We start from the raw sequence: 11,746 nt of genomic DNA on the forward strand, positions 1-11,746 counted from the left end.
ATCGATCCAGTTTTCTATAGTGCAGGCCAGTTCCTGTGGTGTCAAAGCGCTGACATAATTTGCCAATGGTAGTCACAGTTGGGATAGTCACAGTATATTTTACTTATAGATAAGCAGGTGTACATTTTCAATAATCAGGCTGCCTGAACCAGTCCATTACTTTGGGGTTACGGTTTAAAGGTAGGCTGCAATGGGGGTTAAGAGTGGGTCGGTATGTCTTGGAGTGGCACAGAGAAGATCTTAGATTGGTTTAAATATACTACTACTGACTTCTGTACCAAAGGTGCTAGGGTACTGCTTCCATTTGATGCCCTGCCATCTTTCCTATTGCCCAGTGAGGACTACATAGAATACCTCTATTTGTTATGGACTACTTGGGGTATGGTATGCTTAAGTGAATTTTGCATAGGACTGCTAAAAATATACAAAGACATCGCTGTGAATATCAGGCCATCGGACAACAGTCTTAAACATGGGTCACGGGATTGTGAAGCACAACCTAGGTTGCTATAGGGATGGGTAAAGGCCATCTCGGCAGAGGATATGTCATAGAATAGACGCGCGTTACACAACAAGGGACACCTGTACAAAGTCTGGAACATGTGACCGGTTTCCAATGGATGGGTCACAAAACTGCACTTCCAAGCAAGGGCCAAGAGCTCGCAGTTCAAGAGTTCACTGTGTGACAGCTCTGAGAAGAGTGGGCCATGAGAGGTCTAATAGTTAAAAGGTCTCCCGTGGGACTACGAGACCAGTTATAATCCCAGCTTCCCCACTGGACCAAATTGTGTGGGTAGCAGGACATCCAAATATCCCTGTACTACAGAGATTCGTGTTTGTAATGAAAAGTCGTGGTTTTGGCTTTCTGTGAGGCCTCCTACTAAGCAGGGGGCCGTTCTGCGCAGTTCTTTTGTAAACGCAGGTGAGAGCTAAGAAGTTTAGAAGTGGCCGAAACACACTAATAATGGTTACATTTTACACAAGACGATCTACAGACAGGGAAGTAAGAGCTGCCACTTAGCATGTGCCTTTAGAAATCAAATAGGTCCATGTTTTTGAATTCCACAGATTTTGATACCCCAGGTTAGCTTTGCTTCAGTACTGTGTGATTGATTATCCATCTAGTCACTGTCCAACCCAAAGTTTGTGTCACCTTCTAACTTGCTGTCTTTGGTTTTTGTGTTTTTCAGCCTCCAAGGGGTGGAAAGAACAAATAATGGCCAAAATACACTGAGAGACTCCACTATCATTCTAAGGAGAGGAGCGGCTTGAGATCCACGTGTCCAGAATGCTTGAGCGAGAGAGAGCGGCCCTTACGATCTACTGATGATGTCCATAGAAGACTACCGCAGTGGAGACACAGCTTGTTGCTAGAGGACTCTACTGCAGCCACCATGCAGATATTACACATGGGGCTCTACTCTTCTAACACCAACAGGGCTACACTGCACGGTCTACCCTGCTGACACTGCAGCCATCATAATGCAGATCCCTGCAGGACACTGCAGCATGTACTATAATGCCATCGCTCTGGAAGTGTTTGCAGATACCTACAGGAATATCAGCGTCCATGGATGCCTACAGGACTCAACTGCAATGGCTCTACTTCTGATGCAAGATGACACCTGTGGTTTCAAACACAACTTTTGCCTGGTGCAGAAGATTACTAGGAAAAGAAGTTCCCTTTTTTGTAATAAAGAAACATGTTGGTGATGATGCCTGAAGCTGTTCCCAACAGGGCCCATTTAGCGAGTCTGTCGACCACGCAGCTGGGAGTCCTACATCAGACTTGCCGTTTGATGGTTACATGGGAGTTGATAGTTAAGGAAGGCGCACCATTTACCGGAGTTTGCTCATCCTATAAGCCTTGTTTCCCTTTTTAACTACCTCTATGAGAACCAGGAAACCACTCGCGTCCCTGTACTGCCTGTTCCTTCACAGCCACCTGAAGGCCTAGCAAAACCTTTCATTGGAAAATGACAATCGTAGTGTGACGATGTAGCGAACAGTCCTAGGAGTGGATGACTAATGCACCGTGCTAGGTGGACAGTGTTTGAACTTGACGAGCGCAACAGCAGAAGCAGCAGCCATTTTGTTCCAAAGTTTTGTTTCCAATTTTAGAGGGGTTTTCCAAATACACATCATGAGTCTGTGTACTTCTACCTCTGCTAGGCCACTCATGTCCATCTCACACTGGTAGAGATCCATGGCGCACACTCAGGCATCGCTAGGATTGCTCACAGGTTTGCCACAACGGCCGCCCGGAAAGGTGGACTTATGCTGCAGGTCTCAGGGCATGGCTGGCCACAGCCCTGCCATCACAGCTATCTGATGTCGGCGATAACTGTGTCTTGCATGTTCTGAGTTTCTCCATCCACTACAAGAACATATATGTACAGATTCATGAAAGAGTTTTTGTAGAAAACCCATCTTTGGTTTCTCCTATGATGTATGTTTGAAATAAAGCAGGATAGTCCTTCTCTCATGCCCTCCAGAGACCCCTGAACCTGAGGAAATCTACAGCATCTGAAATAGGTTTCCATCGCTGTAACATTTTAGATGGTCATTAAGACATTAGAAATAGATGTGCGTTTTGATATTGAAATCCTGAATTCAAATCTTTTATTGTGGGTAGTGATTTATTTCAATGTATCCCCTTTCCTCTCATTCCCCGCATTCCCTCGTTCCTCCTTGGCCTCTGGTATTCTCCTACATCCTTGTGCACTTTCCCCATAATGCATGGAAGGCCAATGTACTCATTCATTGTGTGTAACATTCCTGGGAGCAACCATTTCCAAATCACCTGACTCGAGCTATGAAGCCCCAGCCAATCAACACAGTTGGACTGCCTTATCACATCCGTCCTGGGTGAAGCCCAAGCGAAGTCGGGAGAAGTCTGACCTCGCTGTCTGCAGCTGTCCGCGGCAATGAGCGGCTCAGGCTCTCTACCCTCTCACCATCAGAGGCTCCACCCCTCGCGACGCCAATGCATTTCCTAGCAGCCTATCCTGTTCTCCCAGCTCCGGCACAACCAGCTACTCAATCTGCTGGTTATCCCGCTGTTACCACCTTTGGGCTTGCTCCATCTACCCTCCTACTTGCCATCTCACTCTTTCATCCCCAGTTGGGGCCTATGTCCTTGTCCCTCTCATGTACTAATCTACATAGCTCCGGCTCTCAGAACTTTGCAAATCTAATTTATCCCCCCACCCCCAGCCCCCTGTACTGCAGATCCTGTGCCTCTGGAATGCAAGATCCTTGTGTAGCAAATCTTCCTCTGCACTCAATCTATTCTTAAGGTTAAACTTACACTTCCTCTGTATCACGGAGACCTGGATTCCAACATTTAACACAACTATTCCCGCTTCTCTTTCCACGTCTATTAGCTCTTTTATTCACACTCCCCCCCCCCCCCCCCCTATTTCTGTCTATTCTGGTTGCCGTAACTCTGAGATCCCATTTACTTCACTCTGGTTAAATTGACATTATGTTTTACTAATCTTCATTTATTTTACCGTTTTTAATTTTATGTACAGTGCTTTGGTTTAAAGCACTATATAAAACCCAAATAAAATACAAAAATAAAATTCAGAATGGATGGGAACTACCAGGGTTTAAATCACAAAAGGTAGATTTTGTTGCTGGGGAGCTGCGGTTGTTAGTTGTGAAATCAGTCCAGTCAGTGTGAAGTTTGAGATTGTGTTCTGGGAGCGATAAATGAGGTGAAAGAAGGTAGGGTGTGGGTGTGATGAGGGGCGCAAATGAGAGGGAGTGTTTTAAATGATGTGCATGGGCGGTTGTAGGATTGCTAAGCGTGAGTGACTTAATATAGGGTGGCAATGATAGGTGTGTGGGCGGTCTCTGTGGTGAATGAGATTGTGTGGGGGATGTTATGGATGATAGGTGTGTGGTGCGGTCTCTGTGGTGAATGAGATTGTGTGGGGATGTTATGGATGATAGGTGTGTGGTGCGGTCTCTGTGGTGAATGAGATTGTGTGGGGATGTTATGGATGATAGGTGTGTGGTGCGGTCTCTGTGGTGAATGAGATTGTGTGGGGATGTTATGGATGATAGGTGTGTGGTGCGGTCTCTGTGGTGAATGAGATTGTGTGGGGATGTTATGGATGATAGGTGTGTGGTGCGGTCTCTGTGGTGAATGAGATTGTGTGGGGATGTTATGGATGATAGGTGTGTGGTGCGGTCTCTGTGGTGAATGAGATTGTGTGGGGATGTTATGGATGATAGGTGTGTGGTGCGGTCTCTGTGGTGAATGAGATTGTGTGGGGATGTTATGGATGATAGGTGTGTGGTGCGGTCTCTGTGGTGAATGAGATTGTGTGGGGATGTTATGGATGATAGGTGTGTGGTGCGGTCTCTGTGGTGAATGAGATTGTGTGGGGATGTTATGGATGATAGGTGTGTGGTGCGGTCTCTGTGGTGAATGAGATTGTGTGGGGATGTTATGGATGATAGGTGTGTGGTGCGGTCTCTGTGGTGAATGAGATTGTGTGGGGATGTTATGGATGATAGGTGTGTGGTGCGGTCTCTGTGGTGAATGAGATTGTGTGGGGATGTTATGGATGATAGGTGTGTGGTGCGGTCTCTGTGGTGAATGAGATTGTGTGGGGATGTTATGGATGATAGGTGTGTGGTGCGGTCTCTGTGGTGAATGAGATTGTGTGGGGATGTTATGGATGATAGGTGTGTGGTGCGGTCTCTGTGGTGAATGAGATTGTGTGGGGATGTTATGGATGATAGGTGTGTGGTGCGGTCTCTGTGGTGAATGAGATTGTGTGGGGATGTTATGGATGATAGGTGTGTGGTGCGGTCTCTGTGGTGAATGAGATTGTGTGGGGATGTTATGGATGATAGGTGTGTGGTGCGGTCTCTGTGGTGAATGAGATTGTGTGGGGATGTTATGGATGATAGGTGTGTGGTGCGGTCTCTGTGGTGAATGAGATTGTGTGGGGATGTTATGGATGATAGGTGTGTGGTGCGGTCTCTGTGGTGAATGAGATTGTGTGGGGATGTTATGGATGATAGGTGTGTGGTGCGGTCTCTGTGGTGAATGAGATTGTGTGGGGATGTTATGGATGATAGGTGTGTGGTGCGGTCTCTGTGGTGAATGAGATTGTGTGGGGATGTTATGGATGACAGGTGTGTGGTGCGGTCTCTGTGGTGAATGAGATTGTGTGGGGATGTTATGGATGATAGGTGTGTGGTGCGGTCTCTGTGGTGAATGAGATTGTGTGGGGATGTTATGGATGATAGGTGTGTGGGCAGTGTCTGTGGTAAATGAGATTGTGTGGGGATGTTATGGATGATAGGTGTGTGGTGCGGTCTCTGTGGTGAATGAGATTGTGTGGGGATGTTATGGATGATAGGTGTGTGGGCAGTGTCTGTGGTAAATGAGATTGTGTGGGGATGTTATGGATGATAGGTGTGTGGTGCGGTCTCTGTGGTGAATGAGATTGTGTGGGGATGTTATGGATGACAGGTGTGTGGTGCGGTCTCTGTGGTAAATGAGATTGTGTGGGGATGTTATGGATGATAGGTGTGTGGTGCGGTCTCTGTGGTGAATGAGATTGTGTGGGGATGTTATAGATGATAGGTGTGTGGGCAGTGTCTGTGGTAAATGAGATTGTGTGGGGATGTTATGGATGATAGGTGTGTGGTGCGGTCTCTGTGGTGAATGAGATTGTGTGGGGATGTTATGGATGATAGGTGTGTGGTGCGGTCTCTGTGGTGAATGAGATTGTGTGGGGATGTTATGGATGATAGGTGTGTGGTGCGGTCTCTGTGGTGAATGAGATTGTGTGGGGATGTTATGGATGATAGGTGTGTGGGCAGTGTCTGTGGTAAATGAGATTGTGTGGGGATGTTATGGATGATAGGTGTGTGGTGCGGTCTCTGTGGTGAATGAGATTGTGTGGGGATGTTATGGATGATAGGTGTGTGGTGCGGTCTCTGTGGTGAATGAGATTGTGTGGGGATGTTATGGATGATAGGTGTGTGGTGCGGTCTCTGTGGTGAATGAGATTGTGTGGGGATGTTATGGATGACAGGTGTGTGGTGCGGTCTCTGTGGTGAATGAGATTGTGTGGGGATGTTATGGATGACAGGTGTGTGGTGCGGTCTCTGTGGTGAATGAGATTGTGTGGGGATGTTATTGATGATAGGTGTGTGGGCAGTGTCTGTGGTAAATGAGATTGTGTGGGGATGTTATGGATGATAGGTGTGTGGTGCGGTCTCTGTGGTGAATGAGATTGTGTGGGGATGTTATGGATGACAGGTGTGTGGTGCGGTCTCTGTGGTGAATGAGATTGTGTGGGGATGTTATGGATGATAGGTGTGTGGTGCGGTCTCTGTGGTGAATGAGATTGTGTGGGGATGTTATGGATGATAGGTGTGTGGGCAGTGTCTGTGGTAAATGAGATTGTGTGGGGATGTTATGGATGATAGGTGTGTGGTGTGGTCTCTGTGGTGAATGAGATTGTGTGGGGATGTTATGGATGATAGGTGTGTGGTGCGGTCTCTGTGGTGAATGAGATTGTGTGGGGATGTTATGGATGATAGGTGTGTGGTGCGGTCTCTGTGGTGAATGAGATTGTGTGGGGATGTTATGGATGATAGGTGTGTGGGCAGTGTCTGTGGTAAATGAGATTGTGTGGGGATGTTATGGATGATAGGTGTGTGGTGCGGTCTCTGTGGTGAATGAGATTGTGTGGGGATGTTATGGATGATAGGTGTGTGGTGCGGCCTCTGTGGTGAATGAGATTGTGTGGGGATGTTATGGATGATAGGTGTGTGGTGCGGTCTCTGTGGTGAATGAGATTGTGCGGGGATGTTATGGATGATAGGTGTGTGGTGTGGTCTCTGTGGTGAATGAGATTGTGTGGGGATGTTATGGATGATAGGTGTGTGGTGCGGTCTCTGTGGTGAATGAGATTGTGTGGGGATATTATGGATGATAGGTGTGTGGGCAGTGTCTGTGGTAAATGAGATTGTGTGGGGATGTTATGGATGATAGGTGTGTGGTGCGGTCTCTGTGGTGAATGAGATTGTGTGGGGATGTTATGGATGATAGGTGTGTGGTGCGGTCTCTGTGGTGAATGAGATTGTGTGGGGATGTTATGCATGATAGGTGTGTGGTGCGGTCTCTGTGGTGAATGAGATTGTGTGGGGATGTTATGGATGATAGGTGTGTGGGCGGTCTCTGTGGTGAATGAGATTGTGTGCGGATGTTATGGATGATAGGTGTGTGGTGCGGTCTCTGTGGTGAATGAGATTGTGTGGGGATGTTATGGATGATAGGTGTGTGGTGCGGTCTCTGTGGTGAATGAGATTGTGCGGGGATGTTATGGATGATAGGTGTGTGGGCAGTCTCTGTGGTGAATGAGATTGTGTGGGGATGTTATGGATGATAGGTGTGCGGTGCGGTCTATAAACAGGAAATAAGGCTTTCCTCGAATGAATTAGAATATTCCCCATTCCCTGCTAGGCGCTATCCTTTTACTTCATACAAATGACACTGCAGCAGTGAGGTGTGGAATGGCCGGGGAAACCATCAAGCAATTCCCAGTTGAAAAAGGGCTTAGGCAGGATTGTGTTTACGCCCCTTTTTCTTTTTTCCGTCGGCTTCAACGGTGTGGTGAGCAGTCTGTCTGTGGACTACTCTGAGCCCCCAGAATTAGGCGATGCACTGCTCAATTCCTGCACACCTCGCGGACTCATCAGAATAGCACAACATTTTAGTGAATCTTGTAACAAGAAAGGCCTGGCTATCAACCCAGAGAAAACAAAATATATGAGATGTGGGAAGAAACGAAATACTCTAACCTACAGATGTAAATTGGGGGTTTCACCAATAGGGGTGCTTTTCTTTGACAACCTGGGCTCTAGGTTCACCTCCAATTGTAAATGGTCCAGTCATATTGAGAAAGCTATGGTCACCCTCAATAAGAGAGGCATTCATTTCTCAAAGAAATGTAGGGCTAACGTAATCGTACCAGCGCTGGAGGTATACAGATCCCAAGCCGAAAGCGCAGGAACCTACGGGGCAGACATATGAGGTCATGGGATTGTAGCAAGCCTAACTACAATGGAAAACAGATTCCTAAAAAAAACCACTTATGTTACATAAAAGAGCACCAAACGACCTCATGTATTTTGAATTGGGCCTGACCCCAATAAGTGGTAATATTGCACTGAAGCCGCTGTTATGCTGAGCAAAGCTGTGGTCATGCAGTGAACTGATTACCTGCAAGGAAGACCTAATTGATTCAATGGGCTACAAGGGGGTGGCTAAGCTTCCTTGTCTTGTTTAGATCAAAGCACTTTTTTATCAGCTGCAATTAGACCAGTTCTGGGGGAATCCAAATCGGATACAATCGAACAGTAAGGTGGTGATGAAGAATGCATGCAGGGACTGGGCACAAGCCAGAAGAGTAACACGCTCTTTGACATTGAGGGTAGGCTGGAACTACCTGAATGATAAGCAACCTACGGGCGTGAGAGCTCTTTAATGTTAATCCAATCACTCTTCCAACGCTCTATTTTTATGAAAATGAGACTGAACATCCTCCCGTTTGCACCACTAACAAATCTACGGTCTAAAACTTGGTCTGATGGCTGCCCCTTCTGCGAAGGTGTACTTGAATCACTCCAAACCTATTTTGTCCGTTTGACCCGCTACTCGTAAGATCCGCCAGTCAAATCTGAAATATTGCGTTTGAAATCATGGAGTGAGGCGATTGGCCGATGCTGTGGCAGGTATCCAGTCATTTTACCGAAAGAATTCAGAGCGGTACGTTTTACCGAAGTAAAAAATGCTGATAAAATTCAATATATATATATATGGTAGTGGGGTAAGGGGTTAAACCGGGTGGGGATGGGGTTAAAAGGGTGGGAACACGGAGGGCTTGGGGGGGGGGGAACCCACAAATAAAACTTACCTCTCTGAATTTTACTTTGGTAAAATCACATATAACCGCTGTTGCACTGTGCAAAAGTACTTTACACCAGGACATGATATATGCCATGGCCAAATACCTAGCTAGGGCCTGGAGAAGGAGGTCTGCCAACTTTTATAATGGTCTGAGAGATATCTTATTGAATTTTAAGCATCTAGAACACATAGTGTTTATGTATTTTAGGATGGAAGCATGCATCATATATTAATTATGTATGTATTGATTTCATTAGTTTTGCTTCTATGGCCAATGCGCCGAAATACAGTTCCGTTCCATTGATTGCAGGCTGTCCTCTTTGCAGTTTCCCTGAAACAGCAGCAACATCGCACCATGTAGCTAAGGTCCTGCAGGGAGGGTGTGGAGGTGGCTTTTAAGGAAGGGGGAGAGGGTAAAATCTAACCCTACCTAAGCCATCATCAATGCTGCCCTCTCCTCCATCTCACGATGATGTTCCATCAAAAAAGCCGCATCTCCAAAAATGGTCTTCCCTTAATGCAGATGCAGGTTACACCGCTGAACAGGACTTTACATCTACCGAGTTCTCTCCGAGTAAGACTAGATAGTGCTACCCATTAATTGTACAAGCCTTGATTTTGATCTACGGAATGCCAGGCAGGGTCGGACTAGGGCATAAAATTGTCTCGGGCACCAATATAAAAAACGTGGCCCACAGTTGCAAATGGCAATTCATTCCTTTTGTGACAGACCGCTTGAGTAGTACAGAAGGGGGTCTTTTTTGATAAAATGTGATGTAACACTGGTCAAAACTACTCGCCGCATGGTGAAGTGACTTATCAAACTGGCCCACATTGGCCAAAAAAGTGACCCACTTTCACCCAAAAACTGACTCACACTAGGATTTTGCGTTTTTGGTGTGGGCATTGCCCTGTTTCCCAATAGGGCAGTCCGAGTCTGAAGACAGGGCACACTCTGAAGTCGCAAGCACTAATGTGCATGCTCAGAGGGTAGACATGTACACACCAGCAGGGAAGTTACTGGGGCTCTCCCAACTCCATCACCAGCCTCTGGGCAGGACTGGCTCTGTTGAAAACCCTAGTAGGCCTCCTACCCAAAGGTAAGAGAGGTCCCTATCCAGCTGACATGGTCAAGTCCCTGATACTGTCACAATGCTTTCACGAACAGACAAAGGCCAAAACTACTAAAGATACTGGTCTTTCTGCTTCCTAGTGCATTGAGAGATAAAATAAAACCAGTGTGGGAGAAGCCTGCATCTACGCTCGTTTGTGGGTGTTTGTTCGTCTGATAATTGGATGCGGTGAACTGTTCGAAATTAATCTCTTTGCATGCGAACAATTATCAGACCAAGAAACAACCCCAATCCCTACATATATTCACCCAAAATGCCCCCAGCACTACTTACCTGCCTGCTCGCCTCCAGGTCCCACGGCAACCCTTCGGCGTCAGATCTGTCCCTCTAACGCGGGTCAGATCCAACATAGCAGGGTCCCCTTTTCTTTTTGTTCTGGACCCCCACCTCCGATGCTGAGGAAGCGGGGGACACCCCCGTAACCACTCCAAGGCCAAACATACCGAACATGGGGAGCGTGGGACACCCTTGCAACCCCCGCTCCCCATGTTTGGTATGTTTTATAATTGATCGAATGGTACTGGCCGAATTCAGCCAAATGTACCATTCGATCGATTATAATCGGTCAGTTAGGCTAATACCTCTACGTCTAAAGTGGGTAAGGCTATATAAAGCAAAAACACTGAACTGGGTCCTTCAGCACGCAATTTCTGACACCACACCCTTTAGCCGACAGCCTAGTAATCCAAGCCTACCATCTTTCTTTCGGTACAGCCAGAACGAGAATCAAAAAAGACGGATTCATGAGGTCCAATGACTTTTGCCTTGTGAACAATCAACACAGCAACTGGTTTCCATAGATTCTGGCTGCAAGTTCTTGGGACAGTCCTTGGTGATGTACTCCAGGTTCCCAAAAGTATAACATTTAACTGCGACACATTCCCTCGCTGGAAATGTCGACTTCTTGCTTATTCAGTGGAAAAGGCAGCCAGACCATTAGACTTAGGTGCACATGGGCTCACCAGATGCCTTCTGAGTGGTGCATAGCCTTTATGCAAGCGCCATGCACCCCCAAACCACCGCCTCACGTCCTGCAAGCCCTGTAGTGTAAAGACTTTGAAAAAGGGCCCATCGCAGCCTTTGGATCTCTCCGACCGTAAACATTTCAAGGGGGGGTCACTGTAGGTAGCCCAAATGTGCTTCGAAATGCGAATGTTCAAAGTTTTTGAAATCTGTAAAAAGCCAAGATCCACCATATCAGACATTTGGAAACATTTCCCAGACCCGAGACCAATCATAATGGCTCTTTCAAGTCACCAATCTGGTTTACCCTTCTAAAATTGTGGGCCGGCCCCGGTTCATAAATGCAAAATGCCAATCGGGCTAAAAACAGTTGTCTGGGTCGCCAAAAAGCTCTTAAGTGACAGAATACATGTAACAAGTTGTGCGGGAATAAAAAAAACACACTGAACAGATTTTCACCAGACCAACTGGAGATGAGAGATGAGTCACTACCTTCTCACGCTGGTTTGGTGCTAAACCTAATAGTTATTTTTACCATAGGGAGAGCAAAGGTTGCCTACGGAGGATTGGGAAACACACGTTTTGGGACCCCAGTTTAAATGTCCTTTCTGATGGAACTTCCTGACACTACCCAAAAGAATTCAGAGTTGGATGAATGTTTTTGGGAAACTTTTGTGCAAATTTATCAAATAGCGCCTGTCGC

At 46.7% G+C, this 11,746-nt stretch overlaps 1 long non-coding RNA gene across 1 annotated transcript in view; it reads left to right on the top strand.

Annotated features, from left to right (window-relative positions):
• Window positions 1–3,363, top strand: part of LOC138527377 (uncharacterized) — a 160,227-nt gene extending 156,864 nt beyond the window's left edge. The window contains exon 3 of the long non-coding RNA XR_011283912.1: window positions 1,191–3,363. This is a non-coding gene — a long non-coding RNA (uncharacterized lncRNA). The remainder of the gene's footprint in view (window positions 1–1,190) is intronic.
• The last annotated feature ends 8,383 nt before the right edge of the window (window positions 3,364–11,746 follow it).

The sequence above is a fragment of the Ambystoma mexicanum genome, chromosome 14 (assembly GCF_040938575.1).
Source record: "Ambystoma mexicanum isolate Mex_15411 chromosome 14, UKY_AmexF1_1, whole genome shotgun sequence".
In the NCBI taxonomy this organism is placed as follows: domain Eukaryota; kingdom Metazoa; phylum Chordata; class Amphibia; order Caudata; family Ambystomatidae; genus Ambystoma; species Ambystoma mexicanum.